At 29.3% G+C, this 19,510-nt stretch overlaps 1 protein-coding gene and 1 long non-coding RNA gene across 3 annotated transcripts in view; one reads left to right on the top strand and one right to left on the bottom strand.

Moving 5' to 3' along the window:
* LOC107439178 (MFS-type transporter SLC18B1) overlaps window positions 1-19,510 on the top strand; it is an 83,037-nt gene that overhangs the window by 10,861 nt on the left and 52,666 nt on the right. The window lies entirely within an intron of this gene.
* LOC107439179 (uncharacterized) lies at window positions 937-19,321 on the bottom strand. 2 transcript variants are annotated; one of them, XR_001583494.4, is made up of 4 exons: window positions 19,150-19,321; window positions 11,836-11,899; window positions 11,445-11,538; window positions 937-1,411 (listed from the first exon to the last, which is right to left on the bottom strand). It is a non-coding gene; the product is annotated as an uncharacterized LOC107439179 (long non-coding RNA). The 2 variants fall into 2 exon arrangements; XR_015430112.1 differs by lacking the exon at window positions 937-1,411 and adding an exon at window positions 6,661-7,005 and having other exon boundaries at window positions 19,150-19,316.

Genomic DNA, 19,510 nt, shown 5'->3' on the forward strand with positions numbered 1-19,510 from the left:
TATGAGGAAAAGGGGAAAAACTATAATAAAAATATTTAAGATAATAGAGATAATTAGATATTAAGATAATTAGAAATATTTAAGGTAAATAAAAAAACTAAGTAACAGCTATTTAAAAAAAAAATAATAAAACTACAAAATGCAATGTTATTATCAAGATGCCCATAAAAAGGATTATGTACAAAAACAAAACAGAAAAAAAAATAAAAATCGATCTTAATTTTTGAAAGAAAATTTTAAAGCTAAATATCTCAGTTTTCCAATTTTCCATATTTAAAAAAAAGTGAAGAATAAAGTCTAATAGTACCATCTTCATTGGCACGTCATAAGAAAAACGATTATGAAAACAAATGTTTTTTAAAAAGAAAAAGCTAGATAGAAACCAAAACAAAAATAGTTCTTAATGCTTAAACAAAAAATTTGAATGTTAAAAATCTCAATAAGACTTTCTCACATGTTCAGAAAAAGGACCATAAAAGAATCAAGTTTATTTGAAACACTCTTTATAAACTCTAACAAACAAAAAAAAAAAAGTAAAACAGAGAAAAAAAATTTCTTAGTTATGAAATAACTTTAACATTGAGAATCACACTTTTACCAGTAATCTGTCTTATCCTACAGGAAAAAAGTGACAATAAAAGAATTAAGTTCATAAGAAATGCTCTGTTAAAATGCTGTGCTATAATTAAAACTAAAAAATTCTAAATTCTTAAAAAAAAAATAAAAGAAAAAAGTGTTGAAAAAATTAAGAAACAGACTTGCCTGAATGCTATTAAAATAAAAATCAGTTGTACAAAACTTAATGTTAAGTATAAAGTGATCTAGTTTCAATTCTTCAAGTTTTGCTTTTTCATTTGTCAAAATATAAATTAACATGTTTTAGAACTTGGACAATATGTGTAAAAAACTATTTTTAATAATGGATAGTAAAAGATACGATTATAGATTATGCTTTATTAAATTTGTTCAAATTCCTCCCAATAAAACTTTGTCGAAAGTACTTTTCCAAAAAATACTTTAAGGAATATTTGTCTGAACATTTAGCCGCATATTTCGCCAAATATTCAGCAAAAGGGCTGCGGCCGAATATTCGTTATATCCCTACTTCTAATTACAAAATTGTTTCAAACTTTTTATTTGGTAGTTTATAGAGCCTTCTAATTTTTTCTGCTTTATCTGAGCTCTCATTTCAAACAATAACAAAAATTTCTGTTGGTACATTAGGCTTACATCTGCCTTCATTGAATTCTTAAACCAATCTATATTACATTTACATTATGAGACGCCATCTAGTGGCTCTGTGTTACATTTTCAATATAAGACACCATCTAGTGGCTAATAATTTTATCAGATTCTACAAATGAGAATCATATCTTGACTACTTCTTTTTCTCCTTTTTAAGAAAGAGTACCTGAAAATAGAATAAAATTAAGGCACATTATTCACCATTTTAATCTAAAAATCAATGAAATAATAAATTTATTATTATAGCCTTGTTCAATAACATAAGTTAATATTTTTGTTGGTAATATGTATATCATTTAATTTGTTAGAGTGCTGTGTAGCTAATTGTATATGTAGAAAGAAAGATTCAATACCAGTTAATTTGACCACAGATTATCACTATAAATCCTTTTTTACGAGGTCCCAGTCAGTTCATACATTAATTTCATGAAATATCAAAGGAGTTGGTATACTAACTACTATAACCAATATAAGGTAACCACCAATAAAAGTTTTTTTTTTAACCTTGAACTAAAGGTTAATTACCAACTAATTAAGTATTCATGTAGTGGAGCTTAAAAAAGCCTGATCTAAAATAACAATATGAAATATTCTGTTAGAGAGAAGCAGGATTTCTTTTCATATGTTGTAAGCAAAAAATAATAACTAGTTTTCATGCAATTTTTATAATTTGACTAATTTTAGGCAGGATGAAAAGTCATAATGTTTATTTTCCATATAATAGAACGAAAATGTGATCGAGTTGAGTAAAGGCATAGGGTTAGAGAAGCTGTCTCTACACAGAACTAATATAACCATATTCAGCTAGTGAGAGCGAACTTGGAGTAACTGAGAAAATGGTTGAGATTACTTACAGGTGTAAGGTACCAGGGATTGTCTTTACACATAGCCTATTATTTTTATACACTTAGCTAGTGAGAATTAACAAGATATAATTGAGAAAGTGCTGGTGGTGAGTAAACGCGAGAGTTGGAGTAATGTTTCCAGCACCAGTCAGAACAAGACAGGTATGATTGAGAGTAATGCAGTGATGAGTAAGGGGATAGGGTTGTAGAGGCTGACTCCTCACAGAGCCCTGCAACCCTACTCTGGCAGCGAGAATAAGCCAGAAACAAATAAGAATGTGGAGGGCATGCGTTAAGGTTCAGGGCTGTAGGGGATGTCCCTGCTCACAGCCCATACAACCCTACTCAGCTAATGAGAACAAGTCAGATATAATTGAGAAAAATGGGGCGATGAATCGGGCATCAGGTTCGAAGGGCTATCTCTACACACAATCCCATACAGCCAGGGAAAACAAAACTAGCCAAATTAAGAACATTGTTAAAAAGAAGAAAGGTGTACAGGGTGTCCCTGTACACCTTTGAAAGGGTGTCCCTGCTCACAGCCCATACAACCCTACTCAACTAATGAGAACAAGTCAGATATAATTGAGAAAAATGGGGCGATGAATCGGGCATCAGGTTCGAAGGGCTATCTCTACACACAATCCCATACAGCCAGGGAAAACAGAACTGGCCAAATTAAGAACATGGTTAAAAAGAAGAAAGGTGTACAGAGTTCACACTCTATTTCAAAATTAAAATTCAAGGATTCTTTAAAAATGATTGGTTTGAATTTTGTATATTTTCTAATCTAAAGTTAAGTATAAGATCACTGAAAGATAAAGATGAGAATAAGTCAGAAATAAAGAGATAAGAGGAAAAATATTTCAAAAACCATCTACATACATACATATATATATATATATATATATATATATATATATATATATATATATATATATATATATATATATATAACGTCGTTGCCGAGTGGAAGGATTAAAACAGGTCATAGGTCGGGAAGGAGGGTACAAAATTTATTTATTAATTATTAGACAAGAGCAGTGTAAAAGTGCACATGAAAAGTTGCGCTCCTTGGTTATATGTTAGGGAAAATCTTGCAAAGTAAAATCCGTAATATGTCTTGATTTAGGGACAGAGGGAACTCTTAGTAGTTGCTATTGGTTTATGAAATAGATCGAACGTTTCCCACACAAGAGCAAAGGGAAAAATGTCCTGCTCTTAATTAAATGCATACTTGAGCCAAAAATAGATTTAAGAACAGGATGTGGCTTTTAAAAGTGTGAGAAAGTATTTCAAATAGAATAATTAATTAGGAAGAAGTTTTATAGCAGAGAAACTAACACAAAAAGATTAATTGAAGCTTTTTATGTTACATCCCCCCTCGCCAATAATGTTTAATTAGAATCCAAAAATTTTGAAATTATCCATTTGCAAAATCTTCCCTATGGTAGAAGTACAAATAAAATAACCAAATTTGTAATGGTAACAATATATAAAAGTAATATAAATTATAAAACATTTACATATGTTCTCATTGTAAAAATTTTAACATAATTAAAATTCTGTAGTAGCATCATCAGCAAATTTAAAATTTTCATTTTCAACAGTTTTTTTGACTAACAGTTTTTTCAGTTTCAAAAGTCTCTTGTTTAAAAATCACAACACAGCTATTTCACTATAAGAAGTATTCTTCATAAAAACACTATTTAAGTTAACTCTTCAATCATGATGACAAAAATTTATAAAAATTTGTTAAAAATGTGTAATTTAAAATGTAAAACACAAAATGCAAAATACAGTTTTACAGGAAAAATTTCAATCTGAAATTAGATTTGAGTATTGTTTACCTTGTTTGAAAACAAAATAAAATAAAAAATCTCACAGTGGTTGTTATTCTGAAGACCAATACTTCAGTATTGTCTTTATTTCACTTTATTTACCTTTCATATTTATCACTTTTATAGCAAAATATCCGGAATTTTTTTTTTTTTTCTTTATGTCCAAAATTTGCCTTCTATAACATTTTTTCTTTTCCTTTTCTCTCTTATTTTTCTTTCTACTTTCTTTTCTTTTTCTCTCTTATTTTTCTTTTCTTTCTTTTACATTTCTTTTATTTCTACTTTCTTTATATTTATTTATTTGTACTTTTATTTTCTTTCTTGGTATTTTTATTGCAATTATTAACCCGGATTTCAGGAAAAATGTAAAGACAAATTGCTTTTATAATCAGAAAAGATGATCAGTCTTCTCAGATCTTGCATTACAACCTGTTTAACAACAATCACCAATTGAAATCCAAAACAAGCTTTCAAATTTAATATGGTATTAAGGTAAATCAGTTTTTAATTTTTGACTGATCTAGCTATTTTCCTTATTTTTAATCTGAAGTGCAAGTTTGGTTTATTTGCAAATTACCTTTTATTTTTTTATTTATATCTTTCATTCTTTCTTTTTGGACATAATTTTTTTTTTTTTTTAAAATTTTAGCTCGGATATTTTTTTTAAAAGTAATTCTTGTGCAGAGATCTTAATTGGTAATTTAATTTGTCACAATTGTTAGGGAATTCAAATATTTTCATTTCTATTTTAAACGTGTTTTTGAAGTGTATTTGGTTACTAAATTTTTCAATTTGTGTTTGATCATTTTCCTTTCTGTATGCTGGAATTAAAGTTCAGAAATAAAGAAACTTTGTTTATTTATGGACATATCTGAGCTAGAGCTGAGCTATGAACTAATTACCATCGTTGAACTAAAGCATTAATGTCTGGTTTCACATTTCAATTCAAATTCTAAAAACAAATATTTTATTCATTTTTCCTAATTATTTGTGTGAGTTTTAACATTTCTTGCTTTTAACTTTTGCCACACCGAAATTGCATTCATATATCTAAATTAAATTTCAATAATTACTGCAGTTGCATTATGAAGAGAAAAAAAAATTTAAATGGCATTTTCATTTAAATCCTAATCACTGTAAAACAAAAATATAATTTCTACTACTCAAAAAATCATAGAAGCTGTAACACATAAAACAATATGAAAATAATTTCTCGAAACACTTTTCAATCAAATAAATCAATTAACTGAAAATAAAAATGTAAAGAAATAAAAATTTCAACAGTAAATACTATCAATATATAAAAAGTAGTTTCACTTTGAAACATCAAATATGGGAAAAAATTAAAATCATAATCATTTAAGAAATTGATTTATGAGAAATGTAAAAAACTTTAACTCAAAGGATACCTGAAAAAGTTCGAATTAGTCCGAGATATTTTGAAAACCACAACAGAGATGGGAATGCGTTGAAATTCCGTAAACACAATTCCAAAACCAAAGACGTGAGCTGCTAGGGAAAAAATTTGTTTCTTCATTAAGATGAATCGTAAATTAACACCAATAGTGACGGAGAAATTGAAGCTTATTTTTCTTTTGAATGTCGAATATTTAAGTAGACCATCGTGGGTGTGAGAACAATTATTCATCGACGATAAGATCCAGCTCAGCACTTAAGAGTGGCAAAATCAACGCTTTCTCAAAGGGATAGTTTCAATAAAACATTTTAATTATCAGGAATTCGATGCAGTTATTCTTTTTAGTCCAAGGAAGGAAATTGAAGCTCAGCTTTCTAGTAGTCTCAGGAACGTAGACAAAATATGCAGCATAGACATGGAAAACGGATGATCGTTTAGTTCCACTGTGCGTAGGTATAATTTATAATAAACAAAAAGTTTTGAAGAGTTTATTTTTTTGATTAAGATACTGGGTGAATTAATTATTGCCTTAAGTTGAAGAAGAATTTGACTGCTTATTTACCAGCTGTTCATTTGAACAAATGATTTGAAGTTATTCCATATTTTTGATGTACCCTCTTCCGAAGATGATTTATTTAATTTCACATGAGATATTAAATATCTTTAATGTACCATACGAACTGTACCCCTTCCCGACCGTTCAATCCTGGCGACTTATAACGTCGTTGCCGAGTGGAAGGATTAAAACAGGTCATAGGTCGGGAAGGAGGGTACAAAATTTATTTATTAATTATTAGACAAGAGCAGTCATGAGAATGTGTAAAAGTGCACATGAAAAGTTGCGCTCCTTGGTTATATGTTAGGGAAAATCTTGCAAAGTAAAATCCGTAATATGTCTTGATTTAGGGACAGAGGGAACTCTTAGTAGTTGCTATTGGTTTATGAAATAGATCGAACGTTTCCCACACAAGAGCAAAGGGAAAAATGTCCTGCTCTTAATTAAATGCATACTTGAGCCAAAAATAGATTTAAGAACAGGATGTGGCTTTTAAAAGTGTGAGAAAGTATTTCAAATAGAATAATTAATTAGGAAGAAGTTTTATAGCAGAGAAACTAACACAAAAAGATTAATTGAAGCTTTTTATGTTACATATATATATATATATATATATATATATATACAATGTCTTTCAGGATTATTGGGATATTTTTAAGGGAAGGTAGGGGTCATCACAAAGATTCAGAATTGCATAGCAATCCATAGTCATTTGAGTGTATTAAGACAGGTACAAGAAACAAAGAGACACAAGACTGAGATCATCTGAAATATTTATTGGTCAAAGATATTGCATGTGCTGCTCTAATAGATATGTGAAAATATCACAAAAGATGTTCAAAGTTTCTACCATAGCCAGCGGTTCATGTGTAACACCCGTTGGATCCTGGATTAGTGGATTCGCTCAAATACACCTGGATTTTGTTGGATATTGGCAGCAGCATAGATGATTCTTGCAACCAGATCCATTTTGGAATCCACAAGCGTTGTGTTCACAGCATTTTTTTAGTGCATCCCAAAGAAAGAAATCCATGTTGCTTAAATCAGGAGAGCATGGTTATCAGAGAGCCTGTCTACCACGTCCAATCCACAGAGCTCATTCTAGGCAGAAAAAAGGGCAGGGTGCAAAAGTTTAAAAAATGGGCATTATTATTCTAAAAAGGCAATAATTTCACGTTCTATTAAAAAGCATTGTCAATCAGTAAAATAATTTTTTTTAAACTTAACTGAGAGTAGCAAAGCAATCATTAATTACTTATTTTCATTAATAAATTAACATATATATCGAGTTAATGAGCTAATTAGCTTAGTAATTTATTTAAAATGCATGCATATATTAATAAAATAATAAATGTATGTTTTTAAGTGTCTGTAGTTATGATTAAATAATTAAAATGATTAATAATAATTATGATTTAATGATAGTGGAAGTAACTGCAAACTTTCAAAGACAAGTGAAACAATGGGTTGTGATGGCTATTTTTCCTTTCCCATATAAATCTATGTATTGACAGCAATGACAAACTAAATAAAAAGAGTTAAAAATAACAGTTCATGAAATCCATTGTAGAGTTTGGGGGAAAAGTAAAGAAGGGTTGGATGAAAAAGGAAAGAAGGGTTCAGGAAAGAAAGGGCAAAAAGGGTATGGAGTCTATTACATCAGGGCACTAATTTACTTCAGGGGCAACAGGGTGAATTCTTTTGACTAAAAGGGCAGCAGGGTGCTGCGCTCTGTTTACCCTGCCTAGAATGAGCTCTGCAATCCATCTTATAAACAACATCACCTAGCAGCAAACGAAGATGTTTCCAATCATGGGTTGCTATGCAAATCTGAATCCTTGTGATGTTCCTTACCTTCCCTTAAAGTTTGCACCAATAATCCTGGGACAACCTTTAAATATATCTCTGTGTACATTAATCAAAAGGCATTTCAAAACTATTTATAAAAAATAGCTATTTAAACTAAGCTAAACTGAAGAAAATGAAATCATATAAAATATATTAATTTCAACGAACTAATTGAGTATTTTAAAAGGACAAAATTTCAAATCTTATGTGTAAAAAACAAAACCTCCATTAACAGATGTATTTAAAATACTAAAAGATACACGTTTTACTGTGCAACTCACAGAAAATGCCCCACTCTAATACAGGGTGCGTAGCCAAATCTTTTAACAAAAAAATAAGCACCTTTTAAGTACTTTTTAAACACTCAAAAAATATTTTTAAGCACTATATACAATAACAAAATGCAAAATAAATTTCAAAGACTTTACATGATCATGATAAAATAACTAGTTTCTGACAAAGAACCCTTTTCTTGATTATATTAGCCATAATAAAATACTCGAGAGATTTTTCGGTTCGATATCAGAGGGTGAAAAATGAAGCCTGATATTGAGAATATCTTGAAAAATGTAGCAGAGTTGCAAATGAGAGTGCAATAATATCACCGAACCCAACTCAGTAGAGGCACATGTGGACTCCTAAGCATTTCAACAAATTTATAAAATGATTGGCACTTTCATAAGCTATGGACTGATGGTACACCCTAATAGATTGTGGTTGAATGAATTGTGAAAACGTTAAAAAGAACAATGTAAAAAGCACGCTTTTGCCTAACCAGTCGACATGGTAAGAAAATCGAAATGGCAAAGAAAAAACTGATTTCGGAAAAGGAAAAATTAAGCACTTTTTAAAAACACTCAATGAAAAAAGCACCTTTAAGGGCTTTTAAAAAACGAAAATCGAAAATAAACACTTTTAAGCACTTTTTAAAAATGCTACGCACCATGTAATAACACAAAAACAAGAGGTTTTCAAAACTATTTGTGAATATTAATGGTAAAATATGATAAAAAAAAAACCAAGATAAAGAATCTGAAACAACAAACTTTAATAAAAAAAGATGTTAATGCTGCAGATGTAACCAACATAAAAAAAGAAAACAGAGGAAAGGCTTGTAAGACCTGTATATATATGTGTGCGTATGCAGAGACCTTGCATATTAAGATCTATATAATGAGGTGAGGCGCTTGGCCATGGTTGGGTGAGGATAATGCAAAATCACACGTTTTAAACAAGATAGAAGTCTCGAATTAAAACCACATGTTTTTTATAAGAGTAATAGAAAACTAAAAAGTTTCATTTTAACATTTTATAATTATCGGGGTTATTACCCCAATTGATAGTTAATTGTATATAAAAATTTGTCACAAAGATAGAAGCTTCAAATTTAATTTCAACTATGTATTTTATATCAGATGAAAGAAAAAAGCAAAGAAATTTCATTAAAATTTCTTTTTAATTATAAAGTAATGCCTAATTTTCAGCAATGCTAAATAGCTAGGCTTTTCAGCAAGTCGATCTAGATCTGAGAAGTATGTAGCATGAATGAATACAGAATGAATCAAATCATTAATAAAACTTAGGGGGAAAATGCCAAAATAACTGAATGAAAGAAATTATGACAAAAATATTAAATGTATGCTTTAGAATAGAAGAAAATTTTCGAAATATTTGATCAATCAATGATAAAAGAATTTGAATTTAAGCATTTTCAAGAATATACACAAATGAAGGGCTGGATTAATATATAACTGAAATCAAAGCATATTTATATATTATCATTCAAAATCTCACATGCCTTCCAAGCTCAGTATGTACAAATATACACTCTATGTCAAAAGACTGAAAACACCCACATTTTTTTTTGAAATTTCCAAACAGAATTTTTGGCTGTCATATTATACATCTAGACCGACCTTACACAGTAATTCTACAAGACTTTTAAAAATTACGAGTCCTTAAGACTTCCATATATCTGGGTTCCTTTATACTAAAAGCTGGTCCCTATTTAAAATGCGAATTCTCAACCTCTTTATCCATCGTTAATATCCACACTCATATTATTATTCTACCTATTGATAGACTAAGAATTTCAGATCAAGAAAAGTTATGTTTGAACTTTCAAGGCTTTTAACTAGAACCAAATATCTGCTCAATGAAAAACAACTATGTATGTATAAAAGTTTTTCCTACATAAATCTGCTGGCTTGCTTTTAAGTTGCAACACATTCACAATTTTAAGCCCTGCAACATGTCATAATTAAAACGGGAGTCAGTAGATTTATGTAGGAAAAAGTTCAATACATAGCTGTTTGTATTAAAGTTTTTTGAGCAATTACTGGCAACAAATCTAATTGAAATTTTGTTTAGGCTTTCTTTATATCCATCAAAATTAAAACCGAAAAATACTTAAGATCTTACGTCTCAGTAACTGAATCACTTAAAACTTTAAAGGTGTTCAATAGACTAAACATAATTTTTCTCAGATTACTGGATCAAAGAGGCAACATTGGTCAATCATTTTTATGGAAAGTAAGAAAGGTCTAAAGAATTCTAACCAAAGAAAAGAAAAAACTTAGCTTCACTTAGAGGAAATTTTCCTTACATGAAGCAAATATGATTTGCTACTGGATTAATCAAATGTACCCTTTTCATTAGTAATACAGTCAAACCTCGCTAACTTGAACCTCGATTTCACGAAAAAAAATTTTTTAATCCCTCGATAACTTTTTTTTTATTTTTTATCCATAAATAGTGTAGATTTTTTTCCAAAAAAAAAAAAAATAATAATAATAATTTAAGAATAGAAAACCAATTCTCATAATGATAAACTTTTTTTATAAAATGGTCATAAAGACGTCAGTGGCATGGAATGATGTGTCTTTCTCTACGATAAGGAATGGCTTCAAGAAGGCTGGATTCATTAAAGATCGCGAAAATAGTCAATCAATATCGTTAATTCTGCTGAAAACTACACCGAAAATGATTGGGACAGATTGACTGGATTCATGAAACTTGATGACATGGAATTTCATGACTTTGTAAATGTAGATGATGCAGTAACAGTGTGTGGTTAGTGGGATGACAATGATATCATCGCTCAAATGAATGCTTCTTATGAACTATCAGAAGAAGAGGATGAAGAAATCGAAGATTTAACACCCAATGTTGCTAACAAACAAGCACTTTCTGCAGTGGACACTGTAAGGAGATTTATTAAGAGGCAGCCAAATATGTCAGAGGAGACATTTAAAGCTATAATCCACTTAGAAAGTGTTACAGACAAACTTCCTTATATATCCCTAAAGCAAACAACAATTGAATCTTTTTTTAAATGAAAGTGTAAAAAGTGTTTTTAGAATAAATATGGAATAGTAAATAAGGTATGTTAAGAGCATTTTTCTTTATTCTACCATCGATAACATACGATTTTCGATCATTCGAATTTTCAGTATCTCGTATTTTTTCTCCTCTCCCTTCAAGTTCCAGGTATCGAGGTTTGATTGTATAATGATTCAAATATACGGCTTTAAATAAACTTAGCATCAACCTAGTTGTAGAGATTTAGTCCTCTATCCACTCAGGAACAGTCAATTAAAGTTGATTAAAGTTAATTAAAATGAATAAAGAAAGCCAATGAAAGTTAATTCTTATAATTTTAAAGGTTAAAAGAATGAAAAGTAAATATTTACTTTTGCTATGTTTTACATTGCTATGTTCAATGATAATTTCTGGTTCAGACGAAAAATGTTTCCTTCAGAGAAGTCATAATACAGTACTTAAAACCTGAAAAATGTCACAAAATTAAAGCTAAGTTCAAGTGAACAAGCTTGTAATAGCCAAATGCAAAAAAAATTATAAAATACAGTAAAACACAAGTGCCTTGTTAGATGTTTAAAACATGCCAAATTTGTAACAGATTTATAAATTTGGATGACAAGCTCACGATCAATGGTGATGCTCAGTCATCAAAATTTTAATGATATCTGCTTCATTGGGCTGCATTCATAACCCTTAGAAATGTAAAAAATCAACTTCAAATAAATGTTTGTAAAATTAAAAAAAAAGATTTGAACATTTTACTTGATCATTTGGAACTGTTAGTTGACATTAGTAGGAAATTCAAGCACTTGTCAAGTCTGCTAGTCTAGAGAAGTGAGAAAAAAAATTTCCATTAGAAAATTTCCCACAATGTTAATTATCAATTTTAAATATCAAAGATGCAATTTTTGATATATTATTTACAGGCAAAATTTTTACTTTCCACATTTTCTTTTATTTGTCAATTTCTGCAACATTTAAACAAAAATTACAGGTCATAATTCTAACTTTGCAATCCCTACAAAAAAAAAAGCTCGATTCTGTTTCACATAATATTTGTCATATTGTATAATTTGTAATTAATCAATTCAACCTTTTTCATAATAAAAAAGCACTCTCAGAAAATGAATTACTCATTTCTCTTATTTGGTGAGGTAGTGGTGGAACATAATGAGGTAGTGGTGGATGGGACGTGGCACCACTATACTGTTATAAAGGGACTTCCTCTCATGCAAATAGCACTAGATATGGATATTAAAAAAAAATTCATTCCATTCTGTCAGGTAATAAACAATGCCAATGTCATGCTTTCTAATTCTGTTACTGATCATGATCTAGTAAAAGAACACAAAATTTTCACTTAGCATGAATTCTTATTTATGAAATCGAATGCTCTCCAGTTTTGAAAGAGACCCAGAAAATTAGGATATCAACATCAAATAATCTTGGTGTGGGCACAATTAGAAAAGTATTTGTAGAAGTATTGCGATCATAATTGTATTATACTTAGTTTTTTACCACAAATTCGTGATTGTACCAACTGATCATATTACATTTTTAACTTTTCAAGAAGCGTGTCAACAGAGTCAATAAAAAAAAAAATAAAAATTCATTTACATTTTTTTGTGAAGAAATATAGTTAAATTGGAAGATACGTTTTTATTTCAGATATTCATAAAGCAATTTAGTAAATAAACTATTTTCTCTAATATTCAATTAATTTTAATATAATTATTTTTTAACTACTATCATAGTGAGAAATATGCAGGGTGTTTTTCCGTAGCTTGGAACTAAGGGATCAAAAATAACTAATTTTTCTAAAGCTGTTTTTTTTTTTTTTTTTTAAAGGAAAAATATACATATAGCAACCTAGCCAACTTATAGTCTCTCTGAGGATTATTTTCCCAAGAGGTAGTAAAATAAAAATTGAATTACAATTATACTCAGTAATGTCTTATTTGGCTCAGAGTTCAAAAATAAAACTGTATATTATCATGCAATTTTATAAATATTGAAAAATTATAGATAGTGGTGGTAAAAATCATTTTAAATTAAATTTAGAAATCCTAGAAAAAAATAGGAAGCATAAATTTTACTACCAATTTAAAAGCAAAAAAAAAAAACTTTTATGCAAAACACTTAAAATTTAGCAGCTATGGATATAGTGATATTCAATATTCATAACATAGATACACCTAATAAAAGTGATGAATGGACACTGACTTGCAACTACTCAAGACCTGTTGAAACTTGATAAGTAATGCCAAAAACCATGCTTTTGTATTAAGGTTACTAAAATTTTTGCAAAAATAAACAGAAAAAGGCAAATAGAAATTAAGGTATATTATTAAACATTTGTCAAATTTGACTTAAAATTATTATAGACTTAATAACCACACTCTATTTATTAGTAGTTTAGATTAAAAAAAATTTTTTTAAATCTAATTTAAGACCAGAACAAGTTTTTTTTTAATTCTGCAGTCAGGGTTGCAAAAAACCCATCTGCTAAATAAAACCCGCCCGGGTTTTACTGGGTAAAACCCACTCTGAAAAACCCACCCTAAAGTGGGTTTTACTGGGTTTTTCTAAGATTGATTTCTTTTTTTATCCTCTGCTATATTAAAGAGCTATTCTATTGAAATATATATGTAGTTTAGCCTAAAAAAAATTAACCTTTAGTAAAGAAACTAATTGTGTTGGAGACTGGAGAGTCACCTTGCTGACTAGATTTGACTGTATGGCCATTGATTCGCTTTCTATGCAAATAAAAAAAATTTCCTCAAATATTTTTTATGATTAAAATATAAATAAAAAGAAATTCTGTGTTAAAATACGTTTCAAATGTGTGATGTATGTGAGTACATATAACATTTTGCATCGTGATGTCAGAAGAAACTTTTTTCAGACCTTCACATCAATTTATTTGTATTAATTATTTATATGAAGTCAATTTATAAAATCAAACTTCATTATTAATATTAAAATAAGCTTTTTTAAAATAAGGTACTTATACCTGCCCTCTCTTTTGAAAAAACCCCCCATAAAAACATGAAAAACCCAATAAAACCCACCCGGGTTTGGGTTTTCTACAAAAACCTGGGTTTTTTGCAACCCTGTGTCTGCAGCTGATTCAATTTTAATTTTTTATATCTTTCTTTCATTGATTTGCTTCAAATTTTCTATGTAGTTCTTGTAACTTAGGTCAGCATTAGATGCTAACAAAATTAATTCAACGTAATAGGGACTAAGTACCAATTCAATTGCAACAGTGTCAAGTGACAAGGCTAACATGGCCTTCACTACTTGATCAACAACAGTTATTCATTAGTTTATATAATATATATATTGTATAATTTAAGTTCATTAGTTGTTCTTTTGACAGAATAATTTTTTACTTATAATAGTCGATAGAATATTTTAGCTTTCGAATTTCAAAATTCTTCATACATCCAGAAAGCAGAAAATGTCTACGGTAAATGGTAAAGCTTTGCAATAGTTTGAGACTTACTGGAAGAAAACTTAAAATTATCTTTATCCAAACATAGAAGTTTGAATAAAGTAGTCCCGCATATTTTTAACTGTATGAGCATCCTGCCACATAAAATTCCTAAGAAACCATATAAAATTGATTTTCATCTCTTTCCTTCGCCTTAAATAATTCATTACACCGCTCCAAGCAGCAATTTATTTTTGTTAATAGCAATAATTTATCTTCTTCCTCGCCAATTGAACTTTGCAGTTCAAATTCCTAAGAATTGCAGGTATGCACCCATGTTTTAAAAGCAATTCTTTTGCTTCATCAAACAAGTTATGTACCATTGGTACTTCATTTTGAAAAAGTTTAAAATAATTTGAAGAAAAAAAAATTTCAAATTTACAGTAAAATTAATTTTAACTTTAAGGTCAGATTTTAAAAGTTTTGCAATGCTTTGATACGGCCAGGTTGTAGCTGAATGTATTTAGCATACAAAGGAAAAAATTTTATAATGACTACTGCCAATTATACAATAATTCTTGCAGCAGTGGTCCCAGAGTCAGCCATCTAAATAAGAAATATTTCATAAATCTAGAAATTTTAATATTCAACTCCTTCTATAATTTAAAAAAATCTTCGTCTTGCTGGCCAGTCCTAAAAAAAAAAACAGCCATGTCACTTTGTCACCTATGGCTTCTGATCTTTTTTGAAAGGCATTATGAACTTTGTATAAACTGTATGATCCGTTGTCAATCAATGACTTCTCTCGAACAGCCAGAAGACTCACGTTTATCAATAGACTGCTTTAATAACATTTGGGACATCTAAACTTATTAGCATAGTTTTAAGGGGCAAGTTTAGCATTCACATTTGATAATGCTACTATGATTCGACCATGCACAATTTTGCCAGAAGCCTAAGTAAAAAGTTTGTATGTACAATTTTGTCCTTTGCGTTAGACCAATATCGAATTGCACTGGAAATTAGTTTTGCAAGAATTCACTTAATCAACACCTATTTCTTCAACTGGAAAATATAGAAGAAATGCCTCATCTCCTGTTTGACAAAAGAAAATTGGCACAGCACATGTTGGTCATTTGATACATTTTTTGTAAAAAAAGGGGCTTTAGGGACCAAATGTTAGAGAAAGAAGCGAAAAGTTAGGTAAATTAAAAAAAGGTACTCTAAGGGACAAAGTTTAAATGTACTGAATGCAGTTACTTCAGTGCATATTTTGTTTCCATTTTAGATATTCATAGATCAATTTGGTAAATTAATACATTCCTTTTAGTTCCTCAATATGATATTTTTTAATTAATTTAATAAACATGCATATTAGTTAATGAAGAATTATATATTAAGTTCACTGCTTTAAACACAATCAAGAATTTTTAAATCACAATTTCAATCTATAGTAATTTTTTTCTTCCTTATTACAGGAAGAATATTTTCTATTTCAAAATTTTCCAGAAAATCCAAATCTCAATTTCATTCTAGAAAAGTTTTTGTGACAGTAGTACAATACTCACACGACGAAACTCACATAAATAACCAAACTAAATGTTTCACATCATATTCTATTTACACTCTTTAAAATACTGAATTCCACATCAAATCGACCAATAGTCAACAATTCAGGTCTTCGTATTAGTTTATTTTTGTCTATAAGTCGAGCTTCCATAATAAATAAAAAGTCTACATTTCAAATAATTTGAAAAATTTGCTTCTGAAATACAAATTGTTTAAATTTTGAAAACTTACTATTTTAGATTAAGCTGCTGTAGCTTTTAAATTATTTAACCTAGGATGCTAAATTTTATGCCATTTTATTCAGTTTCAAATAGCATAAATAATATAGCTAATAAGTTTAATAGCATTAATTTAAATTTCATAAGATATATATATATATAGCCCACATGATAGTCATTTCTAAAAATGTTTCTTTGTCGGAAAAAAATAATTAGATTTAAAAAAAAAGCTCATAATTGAAATTTTTCTGAATTTTTTTTTAAAAAAGTGTTTATCTAGTTCAAAGCTAAAATAAATCATACAGATACATGAATATTTTAGTTTTGTAGACAAACCATCTTTGAAATACAGTGGAAAGTCGCGTATCCGGAATCGGCGGGACTTTCAGAAGTCCTTATATTTGATTTTTCCGTAAAATTGACCTCCAAGGTAAACAAAGCTTAAAATGATCTGAATCTAAGGAGCAGAAAATAAATAAACATTATTTTTCGGGCAATAATGTTTTAGTATTAGAATGATATCTAATCAATCATAAATAAAATATTAGAAAAAAATAATTATTGCTATTCTAAAAATAAATATAGAAAACGAAAAAAATTCCCAGTTATGAAAATATTAATTGCTCTCTCCACCATTTTAAACTAGAACGATTCAAGCAAGAAGGGGAAATTCCCGTCATTCAATGGATGGGTGGTCTAATGTAAACAATAACAAGCGTCCTTAAACCGGAAGAAATTTAGAAGATTTCCGGTGTATCCCTCCGCTTATGTTATGACTACGAGGCGATGTGTGAACAAGCCTAATATTCTATGCAGCTTTGTTATTGCAATTTGGGTTCAAATCTGAACATAATTGTATCATTCATAAGAGCTTTCAGAAATGTATTGATTCTCAGAGGTCGTAAGGTCAAAAAAAATTTTGGAAAGTTAATATCTCATTGTGAATAATTCTTAAGGTTTGCCATGTTTTGTATTTTATCCCTTATTTGGCTATATTTGAATAAAATGTCGCCAAAAATATCTTTTTAAGTTAGCCTAATTAGAAAATATTCTAATGATTATAACATTAATATGATAATGCCGAAGTTTAAAGGCTGAAAGAAAAAACTCGGTACATGTGAAATACTGCAAAAGATATGATGCAATAATATGATGGCGCGTTTTTTCAATCTGCGGCATAAAAATATATCGGAAGCAGTAACCCGGAAGTCTTGAAAGAGCAATTTTACCACTAGCGCCACCACCCTTAGCTTTACACGATCACCCACCCATAAGGTGGGTAGGTGGAGAAGAAAAATTCATTTCCTTCTTGTCATTCAAGTTGAGGGCGGGGTAGTGACAAATTCTTATTTTCTCTCCCATCATTGGCTATCAATCAAGCATAAAGGCGTGGCATGCTAATTGGGTTCTCTTTATTTTTTCTTGTGTGACTAAAGGGGATTGCCCCTCCACTTTAACATTCAAAAAGGTTCCAGGAAATGCCTCTTTTACTAGCCAGCTGCATAGGAAAGAAGGGGGAGGGAGGGGACTCAGTTGTGCTCTTTTGAAAACAACCCCCCCCCCTTTTCCTGCATTCCAGAGGAGGAGCCTCATGGTCTTAGTAGATCTTCTGTTCTCTTTTCTGTTGATTTATGGGTTCAATGCATAGATCTCTAGAAGCTGAGAAGGGGAAAAACCTGTCAAAAGACTTCCTTTTTTTTTTTTTTTTTAAAGGAGAGGGGAAGATGAAGAAATGTTTGTTTATTTTGATTGTTAAAAAGTGTCCGGGAAATCGACCCTTCCGGAAAAGGAACATCCGGATATGGGACGTTACACTGTAGTATATGTTTTTTTTTTTTTTACATGATAAGTCATTGTTAAAATTAAAAACTTTTTTTTTTCATGATCCCATAAGGTTACCACCTTGAAATATGGCACACATTACTAAAAATAAAATAAAAATATTTTTTTAGAAATATTTAAAATTTTGATTTTTAATATTTTAAAAATTTAATCTTTCGACAAAGTATAAATTATTTTTAAAGTGACTTAGCTATGCATATATCTTTTGAAATGTTATTAAAAACTGAGTGAAATGACTCACAATTGAGCTTGCGCATAAAAAGTTTTTGAGTTACAGCTATTTAAATATTACTAAAATAAGGAAGAAAAAAATTACATATAAATTGAAAATAACACATAAAGCAAATGAAATGGGTAAAAAAAAAAAATTAACATGTCAGTATTTTTCAAATCAAAAGTAGGTTTTTACAATTATGCCAAAAATTACTTATCTAATTTTTTTTAATTAATTGATTTAATATTGAATTACCCTTATAACAAAAAATAACCTTAATAGTAGACTATAATCTCTCCAATTTACATTTTGTCTATATTTTAGGGAGCTATAAAGTGGTGATTGTTACCAAAATTTTTAGACTTTCAGTTTGCACTTAAATAATAATTTCAAATATATTTTTCAAAAAGCATAAGGTGTATAATGAAGTATACTCCATTTTTTTTATAATGGAGAAATTTTATGATGGAAGGTTATAGTAAATATATATTGTAGACTGTGTTTGTGATGAATTAATAATCTACTGATATATCAAAACTATAATTTTTTTCATTTAAGTAACAATGGCCATTATAACATTAGACAAAAGAAAATTGTTATGATCTGAAGCCTATAACAGAGATTGAGACAATCATCTTCGAACATAATAAAATTTTTAGGAAATATATATATATATACTGAAATATACCCAAAATTTTGATTTCCTGACCACTGTAAATTTCACTCTCATCATTAATATGACACATATATTTATTATTATACAATTTTACATACATGAAAAAAGAACCAACAGTTACCTTTAGCTCAAAATAAGTGAAAGATAATATAAATATTGAAATAAATCAATCGGAAATACTAAAGTTATCGGCTATTTCACTTTTAAATAATTCTTAAAAGCCTAAACCACTCTCAGCAGATGCTTATTTCTGTTCATTTTTAGGTTATGCGTGGAATGAACGGCTGAGAGACAGGAAAATTACAATTTCTCTATTCTAAATGCACATTCACACTAAACACATTCCCGCCATCCCCCCCCCACAAGAAAAGGAGAACCGGATTGGTGAAAAATATATATACCGGTGAACTAGCCAATCAGGTTCTCGTTTTGAAAGAAATCGCTTCCAGTGTAAATGGCTCTTAATGGAGTTTTCTTACTGC

This window comes from Parasteatoda tepidariorum, chromosome 11, assembly GCF_982258835.1.
Source record: "Parasteatoda tepidariorum strain Cologne lab strain chromosome 11, Ptep-v5.0, whole genome shotgun sequence".
In the NCBI taxonomy this organism is placed as follows: domain Eukaryota; kingdom Metazoa; phylum Arthropoda; class Arachnida; order Araneae; family Theridiidae; genus Parasteatoda; species Parasteatoda tepidariorum.